At 41.5% G+C, this 19758-nt stretch overlaps 1 protein-coding gene across 3 annotated transcripts in view; it reads right to left on the bottom strand.

Moving 5' to 3' along the window:
- The window catches only part of tbc1d22a (TBC1 domain family, member 22a), a 348296-nt gene that overhangs the window by 293124 nt on the left and 35414 nt on the right, over nucleotides 1–19758 (bottom strand). The window lies entirely within an intron of this gene.

Raw genomic sequence — 19758 nt, 5'->3', positions numbered from 1 at the left:
GTGCATTAATTTCTCAAGGTCATGTCCTGACAGAAGCGGTTTCACTTTCGCTATTTGGCGTAATTGATAAAAGCTTTTTTGAACGACGCTGCTGATTTGTTTTTCGAATTTAAAATCTGAGTTGAACTTTATCCCCAGGTTTGTGACACAGTCGCTGAGATACGGGGTCAGAGTGCCGAGGTCAACGTTGGGGGAGGGAGAGCGACTTGGACCGAACAACATAACTTCTGTTTTGTCTTCATTTAGACTCAGGAAGTTAGCTGAAAGCCAGGCTTTGATGTCGTGTAGGCAGTCAATGAGACGTTGAACTGTGTTATTTTGTGCCATGGGAAAACAGATCTGGCAATCATCGGCATAAAAATGAAATGCAATACCATACTTCCTAAAAATAGAACCAAGGGGGAGAAGGTAAAGCGCAAATAGGATTGGGGCAAGGATTGAGCCCTGGGGTACCCCATGTGGTAGAGGAGCTGTGGAAGACATAAAACTGTCTATTTTTACACAAAAAAAAGTCTTGAACAATCATATCTGTCAATCAAATAACCAACCACTCATGTACTTTTATTGAAGATGAGCCTGGAATAAAATAAAACATAATATTCTTCTGTCGGCGAGTTGAAGGGCCATCACATCAAATGAATCCAATGAAAGATTGCAAATGTAGCATTTCTAGTAATTTTAAGAAGAGTGCTATTATAAGTCAATGAAGCTCCTGACAAAGCTTATTAATGCTCGCTGCTACACATTACATCAAGTCTATGGCACTATCTCTGTGATGTGCACCTTGACAGCATGTAGTGACGGCTTGTAGTGTCGGTGTAAGCAGTGCTCTGACTGGTACCGCTATCTCGCTACCAGGATCTATTGTTATTCGAACAATGGGTGAGTCAATTTTGCCTTTGCGTAAATAGCAGGTATTTCCCGTGCCTTTGCTTTATCTACACGGTCAAGAGGCTGTAAATCACTTATCGGCTCACGGTCAGTGCTGCCGTTGAAGAATTTAATGCAACTTCTAAAAAACCCGTTTATGTCGTTTTTCCTGTCTGTTTACAACCGTTGCTACATTTAAAAGGTGCTACGGTATGTCATAGTATTGACCAACAATTTTAAGTAAGCCTTAAGGCAGGGGTGTCCAAACTTTTTGCACTGCGGGCCGCATTGGGCAGAAAAACTTGGTCGAGGGTCGATATAAAAATAATTAATATCATTTGATATTAAGAGCAGGACTCCGACCTTGTTTACTTCCCTAAAAACCTCCTTGAGGTTTTGTAATCAATCAGAAATATCAAGCAGCTAAAATGTGCCAAACACGGATAAGTGTGGAGATAGTGTTATTGCATTTTTCCCATTCTGCTTTGTAATGGATTTAAATGGATGTAATTGTGCAGTTTTTCATGGTGCATGGACGTTTCCACAAATTGTGTTACATTGTGTTATGTGTGACCATGTCGGTTGATTCGATTTTTTATTGTTTTTGTACCATGACTATCAATTAATCAATCAATCAATGTTTATTTATTTAGCCCTAAATCACAAATGTCTCAAAGGACTGTACAAACCACTACGACTACGACATCCTCGGAAGAACACAAATAAGGGCAAGGAAAACTCACACCCAGTGGGCAAGGAAAATTCACATCCAGTGGGACGCCAGTGACAATGATGAATATGAGAAACCTTGGAGAGGACCTCAAATGTGGGCAAGCCCCCCACCCCCCTTCTAGGGGACCGAAAGAAGCAATGGATGTCGAGCGGGTCTAACATGATACTGAGAAAGTTCAATCCATATTGGCTCCAACACAGCCGCGAGAGTTCAGTTCAAAGCGGATCCAAGACAGCAGCAAGAGTCCCGTCCACAGGAAACCATCCCAAGCGGAGTTGGATCAGCATCGTAGAGATGTCCCCAACCGATACACAGGCGAGCGGTCCATCCTGGGTCCCGACTCTGGACAGCCAGTACTTCATCCATGGTCATCGGACCAGACCCCCTCCACAAGGGAGGGGGCGACAGAGGAGAAAAAGAAAAGAAGCTGCAGATCAACTGGTCTAAAAAGGAGGTCTATTTAAAGGCTAGAGTATACAAATGCGTAGGGAATTATATTTACATAGCGCTTTTCTCAAGTGACTAAAAGCGCTTTACATAGTGACACCCAATATCTAAGTTACATTTAAATCAGTGTGGGTGGCACTGGGAGCAGGTGGGTAAAGTGTATTGCCAAAGGACACAACGGCAGTAACTAGGATGGCACAAGCGGGAATCTAACCTGCAACCCACAAGTTGCTGGCACGGCCACTCTACCAACCGAGCTATGCCGCCCCAAATGAGTTTTAAGGTGAGGCTTAAATGCTTCTACTGAGGTAGCATCCCGAACTGTTACCGGGAGAGCATTCCAGTGTACTGGAGCCCCAATGGAAAACGCTCTATAGCCCGCAGACTTTTTTTGGGCTTTAGGAATCACTAATAAGCCGGAGTCTTTTGAATGCAGATTTCTTGCCGGGACATATGGTACAATACAATCGGCAAGATAGGATGGAGCTCGACAGTGTAGTATTTTATACGTAAGTAGTAAAACCTTAAAGTCACATCTTAAGTGCACAGGAAGCCAGTGCAGGTGAGCCAGTACAGGCGTAATGTGATCAAACTTTCTTGTTCTTGTCAAAAGTTTTTTGTACCAACTGTAATCGTTTAATGCTAGACATGGGGAAACCCGAAAATAATACGTTACAGTAATCGAGACGAGACGTAACAAACGCATGGATAATGATCTCAGCGTCGTTAGTGGACAAAATGGAGCGAATTTTAGCGATATTACGGAGATGAAAGAAGGCCGTTTTAGTAACGCTTTTAATGTGTGACTCAAAGGAGAGAGTTGGGTCGAAGATAATACCCAGATTCTTTACCGAGTCACCTTGTTTAATTATTTGGTTGTCAAATGTTAAAGTTGAATTATTAAATAGAGGTCGGTGTCTAGCAGGACCGATAATCAGCATTTCCGTTTTTTTGGCGTTGAGTTTCAAAAAATTAGCTGACATCCATTGTTTAATTTCATTAAGACACGCCTCCAGCTGACTACAGTCCGGCGTGTTGGTCAGCTTTAGGGGCATGTAGAGTTGGGTGTCATCAGCATAACAGTGAAAGCTAACACTGTATTTGCGTATGACGTCACCCAGGGATGGTTGTTTGCATTGGGTTTGATATCTAAATGCTACCCTAAATTTTATTCAAAGCATGATACTTGGTCATATGTCTAAAGTAGTCATGTAGTCCAGTGGTCCCAAACCTTTTTGTAGCTGCGGACTGGTCAACGCTTGATAATTTGTCCCGTGGCCCGGCGGGAGGGGGGTTCCTTGTCATGAAAAAGGGAGGTTTTTGTCATGAAAAAGGGAGTTTTTTTGGGTTGGTGCACTAATTGTAAGTGTATCTTGCGTTTTTTATGTTGTTTTAATAACAAAAAAAAACTGCCAGTGGTTGGGGACCCCTGATGTAGTCCACAAACTGGCAACAGAGCAGTGTCATACAGTATAAATTGGCTTCTTAAAATGTATTATTAAAATCTCTAATTAAATTAAAATTAAAATCTCTAATTGCTTAATAAACTCATGATGACTCGTGGGCCGAACTGAGACGCCCGCAGGCTGGACGTAGTTTGGACACTCCTGTGTGGTGTGTGTGTGTGTTTGGGGTGGGGGGGATGTGCGACCCCAGGAAACAAGATTTATCAGTATTATGCTTTAAACCAGTGCTTCTTAACCCTAGGGCCGAGGCCCATTGTTGGGTCCCAAGCGCCCCCGAGAGGTCCACCAAAAATATCTGTTTCTCAGCTGTGGTCCGTAAGGTACTAAGTTGTAGTACGCTTTTCCACCACTTGTGGCAGTAAGGACAATATCAAATAAACAGAACAAACAGAAAAGTCTGGAGCTGAAGTGGTGAAGGTGCGTTTCCTTTTGCGCTTTAAAGTATTGACAGTATATTTAAGAAACATGTACATTAATAATATGTATTAATTTAGTGAGAATGTATTTATTTTAGCAATGCATAACTGTATGTACATTTCATATTAATCAGGTTTTTTTGAGTCCCTTATTTTTCAGTATATTTGATTACTACCGGGATTTGTTTTTGTAATCAGCATGACCTAAGCTTTGAAAATAATGTTTGTGATTAACACATGCTTTAATATACTTTTACAAGGTGTATCCTATTAAAACTTAAATTGGTTGGATTACGATTACTAATTAAATTAAATGAAAAGGTTAATAAACCCTGTTTAAAAACCACACTTTAAAAAGATGTGCACTCCAAAATGTGCTCATTGTAGCCATTAATCCAGACTTCATTTTGATTTGATTGAATGCCTACCCTCCCATTGTTGGTGGGAGGCCAGTTGGGTATCCAAGCCCCCCCCCCCCCCACATTGGGCGGATGTTCCGAGATGGGCATGCAGGGTTTTTCGAGACGCGTCAGCGCCAGACATGGAGTCAACCACACCTTCGGGAGTGTAGTTTCCTCAGACATGAAGCCTCTTTTATTGAAACCTTGTCACAACTTATACATTATTTAGATTGTAAAGTGTGATCGTCTTTTCGTCGCAACACCAGATCCCAACCTGGTCCCTCGCTAAACCATCCATTTTCTTCCGAGTTTGATTATCTGAGTGTTTTAGCCTTTTTTTACTGATCAAAGTTGCACATGAGAACTGTTTTGAGCTGTGCTCCTATAAAAAAATAACTATGTCCAACAATTAGTCAATTATACAAAAAAATCTAACAATTCGGATTAGACTATGGAACGCCTTACCAAAGACAGCCCTGTTGAATTTCAATGTAATTACATCTAAATAACACGGACAGAACATCATTAAAAAGTCAATTTTGAAGTTTTGGGAGAGGTCTTTGCTCGACTGGACGTTGTTCACTTGTTCACTCACAACAGTTGGCTCTTTATTTTACATTTGTAAAATAGTTTTTTTTAAAAGCCTTCTTTGTGAAGTGTTGGACGTAAAAAAGGTGCGGTGATCATTAAGCTAAGGGTTGGTCAGAGGCAGTATCACGGAATATTTTTCATGAATGACATCATAAAAATGCCGGTTCTCTCAAACATAGAGCATATATTTTCACACGTTTGGTGGTCACAAGCAGGCCCTCGTGACACATATTACTGTTATATCATCTTTAAATGGCTTAGTTTGCATAACCAGGGAACATTAAGGAAAAGCAAAGCAAAACGGCACTACATTAACTTACTCCTCTCGAGCAAACGTGTACAAATGTACCTAACAAATAAGACAAATTCTTCCAAGACTTGTATTCAAGGCACTGGCTGGAAATTGATAAGGCCTTCACCCAGAGTGAATGGTATTGATCTGTGCTGCCAAATGACTGTGCCTGGCCTGTTCTTCAAGGCAAATGCAATGAAGTCAGAGACAGATAGCGGCATCGGAAATAGAAATCAGCTAAACAGCAACGGGCTAGGTCCATTGGCTAAATTGAGTGAAAAGCATTAGAGCTTGTTCGCCTGATAAAAGCGGACATTTATTCACAATAGTTCCTGCCCGGTTCCCACTTAAAATTTCTCTTTACTTTGCCCCGTGCAGCTTTAATTATGCAGAAATCCAATAGTGATCTAGTGCAGGGAAGGGCTCTGGAAGAACGTTATAGTCAGGGATGATTACAACTGCCTTTGGAAGTGGTAGAAAAAAAACAACAACAAAAAAAAACACTGATATCCAGACATGAATATAAATAAAAAGTTATGGATTTTTTCTTTTTGTATCCTTTTTTTTGCCTTAGGTAGAGGAAGGTAACATGTATAGAAGAGCAGCAAATCACTAACAACTTACAGTGTGTGATCAGTCGTAAAGATGAAGGCAAAAGGAATGTTTGCTGCTGAATGAGCACACCGGTGTTACATTTGTCTGCCTTTAGAAATCACCGCCCAACTCTCACTTCTGCAGATTCACCGACAGGTCGGTAAAAATGTATATCATTTTCCATAGCTCTTTCACAAGTGTGCCTGAATGCACCATTAGTCCGCCTCAAATGACATGTGCCTTTATGCGGAAGCCACGGGGAAGTTATGTACCGTTTTCGCCGAAGCCCAAGTCATTAAGGGTGAAATCGTTACTCCGCGTGCAGCTCTGCATTCATTATTCTTTTAAAAGCTAGTCAAGGGTGTCCCCTTCTCTCGGCGTGCACCCTTTGAACCTTCATTTGCACTGTCAGACAACGAAATGAGTCCATGAATCTTGTGGACTCTGCCTTAATTAAACTATGTTATATTTCTCACACCTGGCATTAATCTCGTCGTAGGGGGCGGCGAGGGGGTCGAGAAGCACGTGCGATGCCAGTAGGCTACATCCTAACGCTACAATAATGTTAAGTACAACGTACGGTATCTCAGACTTCAGCAATCATTTTTATGACAGGATAGCTTCTCAAGTAACTTGTGGAAAAACCTGGATGTACTTTGGAGTAGTTTTTGCACAGCTTGTATTGCAGTAAAGATTGACCATCCACTGAAAATAGCTATGTTTACATGTGTAACTGAGTGTGGCTAAGCCTTGCGTATGTTTGTAAACCTCACTCCCTGCCGACCTCAAGAACATGGCTGGCTATCGAGTTGATAGCCCGGGACTTTAACCTGGTAGCTACCACGCTCATTTCTCATACGGGAGACCCAGGATGGAGTCCCGAGCGGATAAGAAAGCAGGCACCGAACCACAAGAGTTGGACGTATATAATAAAATGTCTCCACTCCAATCCAAACCTTTGTTGATTAGAATTCCAAATCCACTGTTTTCATTGACACAAAGTAATCCTAAGTGATCTGATCATGATGTGCGTATACATGCGGCAATCAAATTAAATCATGTGGCCTGTATTTTCTTTCGGAAATAGTAGAATAAACTACTTTTGTCTATGTTATAATCAAACGTCCACCGCTCATTTGCTCTTTGCATCCTACACATATAATTTTCCTCCTCTTCAGCCTTGTCTGTTTCTGTAATTTCTTTAAATTATTATTTTTAAGGAATTATTTTCAGAAGTTTGTGTTTCTCACCGTTCTACTGTCAAAATGTTCACAAAATCCAAAGTTCTCTCAATCAATCAATCAATCAATGTTTATTTATATAGCCCCAAATCACAAATGTCTCAAAGGACTGCACAAATCATTACGACTACAACATCCTCGGAAGAACCCACAAAAGGGCAAAGAAAACTCACACCCAGTGGGCAGGGAGAATTCGCATCCAGTGGGACGCCAGTGACAATGCTGACTATGAGAAACCTTGGAGAGGACCTCAGATGTGGGCAACCCCCCCCCTCTAGGGGACCGAAAGCAATGGATGTCGAGCGGGTCTAACATGATACTGTGAAAGCTCTTAACGTTTCTAACAAGAAAGTTGTGTTTCAGTAACAGACAGATTTTACTTCCGGCTGTCAAAAAGGCAAAAAGGCCACACTTTGATGTAGCAAACATGAGCATTGAAGGTGTTTGTACTTTAACGGCGAAATCCGAATCCGAATGCGTGTGTACATTGACGATGTTCGGAATACCAAGGGGGCCAAACTTTTCCACTACTGTAGTGGATATTTTAACTCTGACTTATTGATTTTTTGGTTGATTTACATTTTTACAGCTTAACAGGCTAACAACCTTGTTAAAGAAGATATGAAACCATGTGTTAATCACAAAGAGTATTATCTATTTAACACATAAACCTTAGGGTTAGATCAGGCTAATTACAAAAACAAATAGTAATTAAATATATTGCATAACAAGAGAGAAATTAAACAAAAAAATCAATTATAAATATATATATTTCTTAACTAAGTTGTCAATAAAATAAAGCTCAATTAAAAATGCAACTTCACCACTTTAGTTATAATTTTTACGCCTAAAAAACTTCTCTATGAGTTTATCTCCAGAGGTCTTCTGTTTATTTGAGATTATCATTACTGACAAAAGTGGTGGAAAGGTTTATTACAACAGAGTACCGGCTCACATATTTTTTGGCCAACAACGGGCTAAGAATCACTCATTTAAACCAAAATGTTACTTCCAAATGGACTGTATTGAATTACAAATTTCCGATTGACGTGTTTATATGTTGCATTTTTATTCTAATTGGACCTTTATTAAGATTATTTGTGCTCATGTAGTAATGGCGATTGTCTAAACCAGGGGTGCCCATTACGTCGATCGCGAGCTACCAGTCGACCGCGGGGGGTGTGTCAGTCGATCTCGAGCCAGGCTTTTAAAAAAAAATAGACCTAAAAATTAGTGATCATCAATATTCACCAAGACGTCACTTAAATGACATTCACGGTACCGGAGGGTCTTGTGAGATGACGCTGGCTGCTGCAAGATCATTATTAAGAAAATATGACTGAGAGGAAGGCGAGAAACACTTTTTATTTCAACAGACTCTCGCGCCATACCTTCCGTCAAAACTCTAAAGGCCGACTACACATTTCCTATCTTCACAATAAAAGCCCTGCTTCATGCTGCCTGCGCTAACTAAATACAGAGTCTCGGAAAACTGGCGTGCACAAGCGATCCCTCAGAAAGCTGGCGTGCACATCACTTGTGCACGCCAGCTTTCAGAGACTCTTATTTTGTTAGCGCAGGCAGCATGAAGCAGGGCTTTTATTGTGAAGATAGGAAATGTGCAGTCGGCCTTTAGAGTTTTGACGGAAGGGACGGCGCGAAAGTCTGTTGAAATAAAAAGTGTTTCTCGCCTTCCTCTGTCATTTTTTCATAATAATGAATTGGCAGCAGCCAGCGTCATCTCACAAGACCCTCGGGTGCCGTGAATGTCAATCAAGCAAGCTACGGAATTTGCCGCCAATGTTTTTCTTGTAAAGTGTATGGAAGCTGGATTAATAAGATGCCAAAAACCAACCACTCTCATGTGCTATTGTACAGAAAGGACAACTTTTTTTCTCCTCCATTTGAAAATGTGGGTGTTATCATCATTACTGTCTGATTCCAATCAATGCAAGTCATCAGAATCAGGTAATACACCAACTTATATTCTTGTCTTCGTGAAAGAAAGACATCTATATGTGTTACACATGCTTGTATTATCATTAAACACATTTAACTTGTTTACAAAAATGTCTCTTTCATAAATAAATAAATATAAATGATATATATAAATGAGGTAGACCCCCTCGAGTTGGTCAATTGAAAAATAGCTCGCCTGCAGAAAAAGTGTGGGCACCCCTGCTCTAAACACAGCCATTATTGTGCAAATAGCTGGTAACATAAGTAAGAAGCAAGACATTTGTGTAAAGCATGGTGGTGTTAGCGCCACGAGTGATGCCACCACAGGGGGAGCTGTGGTTAATTGAGGGAGACATTCCAACACGTATTATGAAATTGTGAAGCCGCATTAAAAGATCAGCGAAAAATTTGCATTAGCTATGCAAACCATCTGCACAGTGGTGATATTATATGCAAACCCACACGCGTTCATAGTATTTCTTTAACCACATTTCCTACTCATCTGGTCTCGAGCTCTATGTAAATCATTTGAGAAGAGCAAAAATTCCATTTCCCAGTTGGCAGAGATGGCGAGTGCAGCGTGAGCACAGTTGACATACAGGCTAAATTGCAGATGTCGTTTTATTAGCGCCAGGCTAGCTCATCTCTCCGACTCTCTGAGGGCATCTCTTGTGCATTAAGAATGAGACAACCATGCCCTCACTACTGCTGGAATAAATTAAAGACACTTCATGCCATTTTGGAAAATGAATCTGTTGTGGGTGAAAAAAGTTTGTGCAACTGTCCCAGAGGGGCCGAAGGGACTAGCTGTCCTTGTCCACCTTCATGAGCAAACAATGCAAAACAGCGAGCAAACTTGTCATTCAAACCCCCGCCCCCTTCCAATCTGCACATCCTAATTTGTGTCAGGGACACACACACAAAAAAAAAAACTTTGCTAATTGCAATTTTGAAAGCGTCTCTTTAAGCGGTCTCTATAGAAATAAATGCAGTAAGGCAAAAACATTCTTTACAGGCAATTTACCCTGCAGACAATCATTTCAAAGTATACATTAGCAAGTGGGGGAGGAAGTCAAAGCAGAATCTCCCTGGTGGGACCAATAAAACATCACATTATTGTATACATGTATTGGAATTAGCACAATCAGTGCATCCCGCTGGCAGCCAAAGACCCTTGAGGATTGGTTAACATATTCCTCACCAACATAAAAAAAAAAAAAACACCTGTAACATTAGTAATGTACAATTCAAGGGCTAACATGTGTTATCCCCTGGTTGCAACCAGTCTCCATTATGCATGAATGTACTTACTGTGGACCACAGGGGGTGATTAGGACAACATGTACCTTCTGTTGAACACCCACAACGGCAATTGTACTATGATGTTCGGCATCATTCAAAGGTTTGTGTTTCATTAAAAGCACTCACAACCTGTCTAAAAGCCACAATGATTACAGCTTTGGAGGAGAAGTGCATGGGAAATGCACAATATGCACGGCCATTTTGTTGACAGTATCTCCAGTGATGCAAACGAGGTTGGGAGCCGGGATGTACGCAAAATCAACTGTACTTGCGTGAGAGAGAGAGAGCGAGAGAGAAATAAGAATGTGTTTGAGTCACTTCTCTTGCCCAGTCAATTTGAACCATTAACATGGAGGTCCAAGGGATTTCCTACAAGGCAATGACCTAAATTTAGAGTTGGCTTTGGAACCGATTCAGCGAATACTACTACTCATACGTGCCTGACTAATAATTTTACGACAGTAAGCAATCGCTTCCTGTTAGTCTACAACCTGCCTGAGGGCACAATTTCAGTCACGGGTGCAACAAAATGCGCCCAGCTAGAAGGAGAAGAAGGCCGGACGTCAGCGAGAAGGTAAGAAGTGCTGTCAGTCAACGCCGGCTGAGCATGCAGTTGACGGCAGCAGGAGGGAAAGGAGGTTGGCAGGCCGGAGCCATGTACTATTCAGGCATCATTCAGACGAAGCGAGATCACTGGGGCAAAACAAGGTTTTGGCACACTTGTGCGAATAGTGCACAGACCTGCTAAAAAAAAAAAAGTGGGATTCCTGGAAGAGAAAGTCAGGAATACTCTAAAACTAACCATGGCGGTACAATTGTAAGAGGAAGAAACTTTACTTTCCAATACATAAACAAGGGTTCGGCAGCCTTTATTGTTAATGGGGATGGCGTGGCGCAGTGGAAGAGTGGCCGTGTGCAACCCGAGGGTCCCGGTTTCGAATCCCACCTAGTACCAACCTCGTCACGTCCGTTGTGTCCTGAGCAAGACACTTCACCCTTGCTCCTTATGGGTGCTGGTTGGCGCCTTGCATGGCAGCTCCCTCCATCAGTGTGTGAATGTGTGTGTGAATGTGGAAGTAGTGTCAAAGCGCTTTGAGTACCTTGAAGGTAGAAAAGCGCTATACAAGTACAACCCATTAAAAAGAGCCAGTTTGCCACTCCTTTAATGTAGAAAAATGCAACAGAATACAAACAAACAGAGGTGCAGTGGACATATGTTTTCAAAAGTCGTATTGGTACATAGGCCTGGGCCGATATTGGATAAGTCAATTAACCTACGATAAATAAAAATTAAGTTGGTAAGTTTTCCCGCGTCGATGAATCGCCATGTTCAAGAGCATTCATGCTTTTCATCGGTTTCAACAGCGGTGTGCGTTTGTGCTAAAGCGGAATGAAAAGAAGAGGGGAATCATTTTGACTCTTTGAGAAGCGAGGCGGAGCCGCGGCCCTTACGTTTATACCGAAGTTTGTGTTTTTAATGTCCGTGTTCGCAGAGCGAGACGATCTGCAAAAGCGGCCACTCGTTTGCATCGGTTTCTGCAACTGCGGGCAAAATAAACAGTAGTAATGATAACCGCTTTAAAACGATCAGTATTACCGTATTAAAATAAAATAATTAAGGAACCGTCATTGATAACCGTACTTGCCAACCTTGAGACCTTCGAATTCAGGAGATGGAGGGCAGGGGGGTTTGATGGTAGCGGGGGTGTATATTGTATCGTCCCGGAAGAGTTAGTGTTTGCAAGGGTTTCTGGATATATGTTCTGTTGTGTTACGGTGCGGATGTTCTCCCGAAATGTGTTTGTTATTCTTGATTGGTGTGGGTTCACAGTGTGGCGCATATTTGTAACAGTGTTAAAGTTGTTTATACGGCCACTCTCAGTGTGACCTTTATGGCTGTTGATCAAGTATGCCTTGCATTCATGTATGTGTGTGTTAAAGCCGCATATATTATGTGACTGGGCCGGCACGCTGTATGGAGAAAAAGCGGACGCCACGACAGGTTGTAGAGGACGCTAAAGTCAGTGCCTTTAATGCAAGCCCCCAATATTGTTGTCCAGATGGAAATCGGGAGAAATTCGGGAAAATGGTTGCCCCGGGAGAGGCACTGATATTTGGGAGTCTCCTGGGGAAAATCGGGTTTGCAAGTACGTTGGTAAGTGCACTTTATTACAGACGGACTGACTCGCGCTAACTTGCTAGCTAGCTTTAATGCTAACATGTAAACAACAGACATTAACATCATTCCTCATTACGAAACATCATTCCCCAATCTAAATGTGTACAAACTAGGGCTGGGCGATATATCGATATAAACGATATATCGCGGGTTTGTCTCTGCGCGATATAGAAAATGACTGTATTGTAATATTCGAGTATACGTTCTCACGCAGTTGCTTTTAGCTGCGGGCATTACACTACAGGCGTTTCTCACTCCTTCTAGTTCATGGGTGTCAAACTCTGGCCCCCGTGTAATTTCATTTGGCCCTTGAGGCAATATCAAATTAAGATTAGAGCTGGCCCGCCGCTGTAACACCGCATTCACCACTAATACTCATACTCGTCAACCCTCCCGAATTTCCCGGGAGACTCCCGAAGTTCAGTGCCCCTCCCGATTTCCACCTGGACAAAAATATTGGGGGCGGGCCGTAAAAGCACTGCCTTTGGCGTTCTCTACATGTCGCCACATCCGTTTTTCCTCCATACAAGCAGCGTGCCGGCCCACTCACATAATATATGCGGCTCATACACACACACAAGTGTATGCAAGGTATACTTGGTCAACAGCCATACAGGTCACACTGAGGGTGGCCGTATAAACAACTTTAACACTGTTACAAATATACGCCACACAGTGAACATAGAGCAAACAAGAATGACAAACACATTTTGGGAGAACATCCGCACCAGAACACAACATAAACACACTACCAACCGTCATAGCTTGGTTGGTATAGTGGCTGTGCCAGCAACTTGAGGGTTGCAGGTTCGATTCCCACTTCCGCCATCCTAGTCACTGCCATTGTGTCCTTGGGCAAGACACTTTACCCACCTGCTCCTAGTGCCACCCACACTGGTTTAAATGTAACTTAGATATTGGGTTTCACTATGTAAAGCGCTTTGAGTCACTCGAGAAAAGCGCTATATTAATATAATTCACTTCACTTCACTTCACAATATAAACACAACCGAACAAATACCCAGAACCCCTTGCATCACTAACTCTTCCGGGACGCTACAATATACACCCCCGCTACCACCAAACCCCGCCCCAACTCAAACCCGCCGCCGAAAAGAGGCATTCAATTTGTATTTTTATTTTCTTTGATATGTTTTAATTATTATTATTTCAAACTCGATTTTGCATGTCACTATAAAGTTATATAAGCCTTGCTTGGTCAATATTTAATGCAAAACTTGTTTGGGTCCCTATTAAAGGATTAATTTGTTCAACCTCGGCCCGCGGCTTCGTTCAGTTTTAAATTTTGGCCCGCTCTTTATTTGAGTTTGACACCCCTGTTCTAGTTTCTCCTTCTCACAGAAACATAAAACAAGCCCGCCTTCTTACGTACGTCACATATTGTCGCGCGTGTAGCGTCATACGCTCTCGCCGAGCAGCGAGGTAGCAGCATGACTAACGTTATCTGAGGCAGGTGGCGCAAGCGCAGTGGAGCGAGTTGAGTGACATTACAAGAGAGAGAAGGTGAAAAACTGATCACAAATGGAGGAAGAACAATTAATGCCCCAAAAAAACGCAGGGGGTCCATCATCTGGCGGTGGTTTGGCTTCAAGCGGGAAGATTTTCAGCAGACAACAGACTTATGCAAAGTATGCAGCAGAAGTGTTACTACAAAAGGTTACTACATTTTTTGTCAATTGACTTAGTTGTGATTTCCCTCTGTGTATGAAAGTTTAAAAGTAGCATATATTAATGCAGTATGAAGAATAATGTTTCAATGTAGACATATAGGATCATCATACTGCTGTGAAATATGCATAAAGTTTTCATTCTAGACTAAGGAAAAACATCGAGATATATATCGGATATCGCGATATGGCATAAAAATAACGCGATATTAATAAAAGCCAATATCCCCCAGCATAGACTCATCATACTGGTGTGAAATATGCATCAAGTTTTCATTCTAGACTAAGGAAAAACATCGAGATATATATCGGATATCGCGATATGGCATAAAAATATTGCGATATTAATAAAAGCCAATATCCCCCAGCATAGAATCATCATACTGGTGTGAAATATGCATCAAGTTTTCATTCTAGATTAAGGAAAAACATCGAGATATATATCGGATATCGCGATATGGCATAAAAATATTGCGATATTAATAAAAGCCAATATCCCCCAGCATAGAATCATCATACTGGTGAGAAATATGCATCAAGTTTTCATTCTAGACTAAGGAAAAACATCGAGATATATATCGGATATCGCGATATGGCATAAAATTATTGCGATATTAATAAAAGCCAATATCCCCCAGCATAGAATCATCATACTGGTGTGAAATATGCATCAAGTTTTCATTCTAGACTAAGGAAAAACATCGAGATATATATCGGATATCGCGATATGGCATAAAAATATCGCGATATTAATAAAAGCCAATATCCCCCAGCATAGACTCATCATACTGGTGTGAAATATGCATCAAGTTTTCATTCTAAACTATGGAAAAACTTCGAGATATATATCGGATATCGCGATATGGCATAAAAATATTGCGATATTAATAAAAGCCAATATCCCCCAGCCCTAATACAAAGACATTCCTGTCTAAACAAGTGAGCTACAGTAGTCACATTAAACATAAAGGATGTGATGTTTTTGCACAAAGTGATCGATAAACTTGACAATGTCAAGTTGAAACAGAGGGACACAAAATCCGGTCAACAAGAAGTGAACTCGCGTGACGTCACATAAATCAGAAGTGAAACAACTGATCACCCTTTACAATTTAAAATAAATGATAAAGATAGGTTGATTGGCAACACTAAATTGGCCCTAGTGTGTGAATGTGAGTGTGAATGTTGTCTGTCTATCTGTGTTGGCCCTGTGATGAGGTGGCGACTTGTCCAGGGTGTACCCCGCCTTCCGCCCGATTGTAGCTGAGATAGGCGCCAGCGCCCCCCGCGACCCCGAACGGGAATAAGCGGCAGAAAATGGATGGATGGATGGATATCTAAACAAAAATAATATGGTTTACGGAGCCAGAACAATATTTGACGTCTCCTCTGCTAAGAAAGTGGATTGTGTCTATTTATTTTAGATATTTTTAAAAATACTACTTGGTTGAAATATTTTAGAACAGTCCGGTTGCAATCAGATAAATGACCAAAGAATGCTTAAAAGTATAAATAAACGAACTCTCCGCAGTTCACTCCCACACAAATCATGGCACCCACACATCATGTGCGCTCTCTTGCTGAAACCGTGCAGAAACTATGTCCAAATATTTTAAGTTCTGGGCACTCCATGAGGTCCCGATTTTATCAATTATCATTAGTTACCCCCTTGAAACAAATAAAGGAAGCAACAGGATATCAATTAAAGGGGTCATATTGTGATTCTTTTTGACATTTAAAACACTTACTTGTGGTCTACATAACATGTAATGGTGGTTATTTGGTCAAAATGTTGCATAGATTATATTTTATAGACCATCTTCAATCGCTTTCTGACCGTCTCTTCAGGATGTGCCACTGTGTGGGTGGTCTAACTTACGTGCCTCCACTTCGACAGCGCCCTCTCCCTGTCATGCATGTTGTAGTTTTTAGCACTTGCTCAGCGAGTCTACTGACGGATATAAGTCGGAACTGTACGCACATTTGTATTAGAAATGGCAACAGCGGAGGATTAATACCCCACAACAAAAGGATAGAGGAAAAAGACAGAGCATATTGACTTCACTGGTAGACTCGTGCAAAGCACTTTGGGTACATTTCTACCTTATATAGAGAATCCGCTGATGTCACACCAGCAAAAAACGTCACACCTGGGGCAAATTTCAAACGGTTCCTTTGCCGAAAGTACGAAGAAAACCAAGATTGTTTTATAAACATCTCCGCCATGATTCTATGGTTTGATTTCAAATTTCCAGGAATTATGCGAATCCCAAATACATGACAAACGGCACCAATCAGTAAGAAAAGTTGGTTTTGCATAAAAGGGCCCCTTTAAAGCTTTTTTCTAACCGATTAATCCCTCATTTTTCCCTCATAAAATTTGCCATCAAGGGGGCATTCATTGTTTTTAGCGGTTTCCATATTGACATCCTGTCACTACCGATCAACAAACCGCCCATTTGTGCATGCAAGGCAGTAACACTACTTGGACAAACTGCTGGAATTATATTTTTAAGGATTTTCAGTAATTCTGCGCTGTTGATGGGTTAATGGTAAGGTTCGGAAATAAAAAAATAAGATTTGTTACCTCTCGTCTAGACTACTGTAACGTATTATTTTCGGGTCTCCCCATGTCTAGCATTAAAAGATTACAGTTGGTACAAAATGCGGCTGCTAGACTTTTGACAAGAACAAGAAAGTTTGATCACATTACGCCTGTACTGGCTCACCTGCACTGGCTTCCTGTGCACTTAAGATGTGACTTTAAGGTTTTACTACTTACGTGTAAAATACTACACGGCTTAGCTCCAGCCTATCTTGCCGATTGTATTGTACCATATGTCCCGGCAAGAAATCTGCGTTCAAAGGACTCTGGCTTATTAGTGATTCCCAGAGCCCCAAAAAATTCTGCGGGCTATAGACGGGTTTTTCCATTCGGGCTCAAGTTCACTGGAATGCCCTCCCAGTAACAGTTCGAGATGCTACATCAATAGAAGCACTTAAGTCTCATCTTAAAACTCATTTGTATACTCTAGCCTTTAAGTAGACCCCCTTTTTAGACCAGTTGATCTGCCGTTTCTTTTCTTTTTCTCCTCTGCCCCCCTCTCCCTTGTGGAAGGGGGGTGGGAGGGACACAGGTCCAGTGGCCATGGATGAAGTACTGGCTGTCCAGAGTCGGGACGCAGGCTGGACCGCTCGCCAGTGTATCGGTTGGGGACATCTCTGCGCTGCTGATCCGACTCCGCTTGGGATGGTTTCCTGCTGGCTCCACTATGAACGGGACTATATTGGATCCACTTTGTACTGGACTCTCACCATTATGTTGGATCCACTATGGATTGGACTTTCACAATATCATGTTAGACCCGCTCGACATCTCGGTCCTCTCATAGTCATCATTGTCACTGTCACTGATTAGTGTTCAATGTCCATCCATCCATCCATTTTCTACCGCTTATTCCCTTTCGGGGTCGCGGGGGGCGCTGGCGCCTATCTCAGCTACAATCGGGCGGAAGGCAGGTTGGCAGGCCTTGATATTTTAAGGGATTATAATCAGTGGAAGTTAAAATTTTAATAAAAAAAATACATTACATTGTTATCCTTGTCCCTATTTTTTATAGGTCATAAAAATTATCAATCATGAATTATTGTTATTATTGACCGATACAAAACATTTACCTTGATACAGTTTTCAGCCGTTTCGCCAAACCCTAGTTCAGGGGTAGGGAACCTATGGCTCTAGAGCCAGATGTGGCTCTTTTGATGACTGCATCTGGCTCTCTGATAAATCTTAGCTGACATTGCTTAACACGATAAGTAATGAATAATTCCGTCGGTAATCACAGTGTCAAAAATAACCTTCAAAATATAAAACATTCTCATGCATTTTTATCCATCCATCCGGTTTCTACCGCACCTGTTTAAGAAGTCGCATTAATGGTAAGAAGTATTTTTTTTATTTTTGGTTCGCCTTAGAATAACAAAGTCATTAAAAAGAATAAGAGACTTATTATACTCTAAAAATGTTGGTCTTTCTTAAAAATGCACGCATATAGTTGTATTCAGTGTTAAAAAAATATATATTTTATGACTCTCACAGAAATACTTTTAAAAATATTTGGCTTGTATGGCTCCCTCAGCCAAAAAGGTTCCCGACCCTTGCCCTAGTTACTAGTGTGAAAAAAATAAATCCGAAAAATAATGATATACTAATCAACGATAATGTGTTCATTTTGACAACCTTAACCTTAAAACAAAAAATGAAGCTTTTACAGACAAAAACAACTAGAAACTGCATGTATCCAGGCAGAAAAAGTATGTGAATATTCCCATTGTTCCCTTCTGTCATTGTCACCTGACACGATCTTGAGAGGTCAAAAAAAAAAACAATGCCATTAGAAGTGACATCTTTATCATGCAGTGTATAAAAAAAAAGATCTCCTCCTATAAACCTTCAATGCTGCAAGATTCTTAGGCGACGTAACTCATCTAAAAAAGGACGAAGCAATGCCACCAGGGAACAGAAGACTCGTAAACTAAGAGGACTCTTGTTTTATATAAAAAAATAAAATAAAAAATGGAAAAAAAAAGACTTCCCCTCCACCATGATTATACCTGCTCAGCAGGTGTGATTGATGGCACAGATGGTGGGAAGAGGACACCCGGCATACATAAGTGCATGCGCTTGCCATCTTTTTAGTTGTTATACAGTCGGAAGTGTCTGCAACAGTACAAGTCAAGGTCTCTGACGGTTCGATTCAACCATTTTCAAGATGGGCTGTGTTGGTTTTACAAGTATAATTACACTGTGTGCAACAGCTCAAGTAAGAAAGGAACAAGTCATTAATATGCTCAGTGAAATCGGAGGATAATGAGCTACCTACCCCCCGCGTGCTAACATGAGCTGCGCAAGTCAGAAACCTGCTTGCACAATGTGGCAAACTCACCCATACAGGAAGCCTCATCACATTATACAATACACCCACCGAGCACAAACAAAACGGCAAATTACAAAAACGGATACTCGCGTGCGTGATTGCAGCCACTTACGCCGAAAGTGATCAACAACAAACCCAAATGTGTCAAAACAAAATCGAGAAACTATATTTTCTTTCACAGTCCATAAAATGTTTTAATCAAATGGATGCATGAGGCGGCGCTACATTAGGGCTTCTGTGCAATCTGCGGTGCAAGACGCCACGAAGCGGCAGCAAAGCATCATCAGCAGTGCATTAAAGTGAGTTACATCTCTATTTGGCATGGGGATGGTGCTGATGGTATGACTATATCACATGGCGGGGGTCACTGTAGTGTAGCTGGCTTTAAACGTGGTGGTGGGGTTGGGGGGGGGGGGGGATGTAAACAAAGCGCTGCAGCACCCCCAACAGAGAGGAGAGACACATTGTCAGGAAACAAGGGGAAAAAAAAGAAAGCATTTCCTTATTTCTTATCTTTAATCGTTCTCTGTGTTGGTGTGTTCTTCGTTTGTCATTTGTGATGTTTATGCGTGGGAGTTGAATGCTGCATCCTGCAATGACCACAGCAGAGACGGCGAGAAGACAAACAAGGAGACAACTTGA

The sequence above is a fragment of the Nerophis ophidion genome, linkage group LG10 (genome assembly GCF_033978795.1).
Source record: "Nerophis ophidion isolate RoL-2023_Sa linkage group LG10, RoL_Noph_v1.0, whole genome shotgun sequence".
Taxonomy (NCBI): domain Eukaryota; kingdom Metazoa; phylum Chordata; class Actinopteri; order Syngnathiformes; family Syngnathidae; genus Nerophis; species Nerophis ophidion.
Note: the sequence above shows the minus strand (reverse complement) of the source record. Positions and strands in the feature narration are given on the sequence as shown.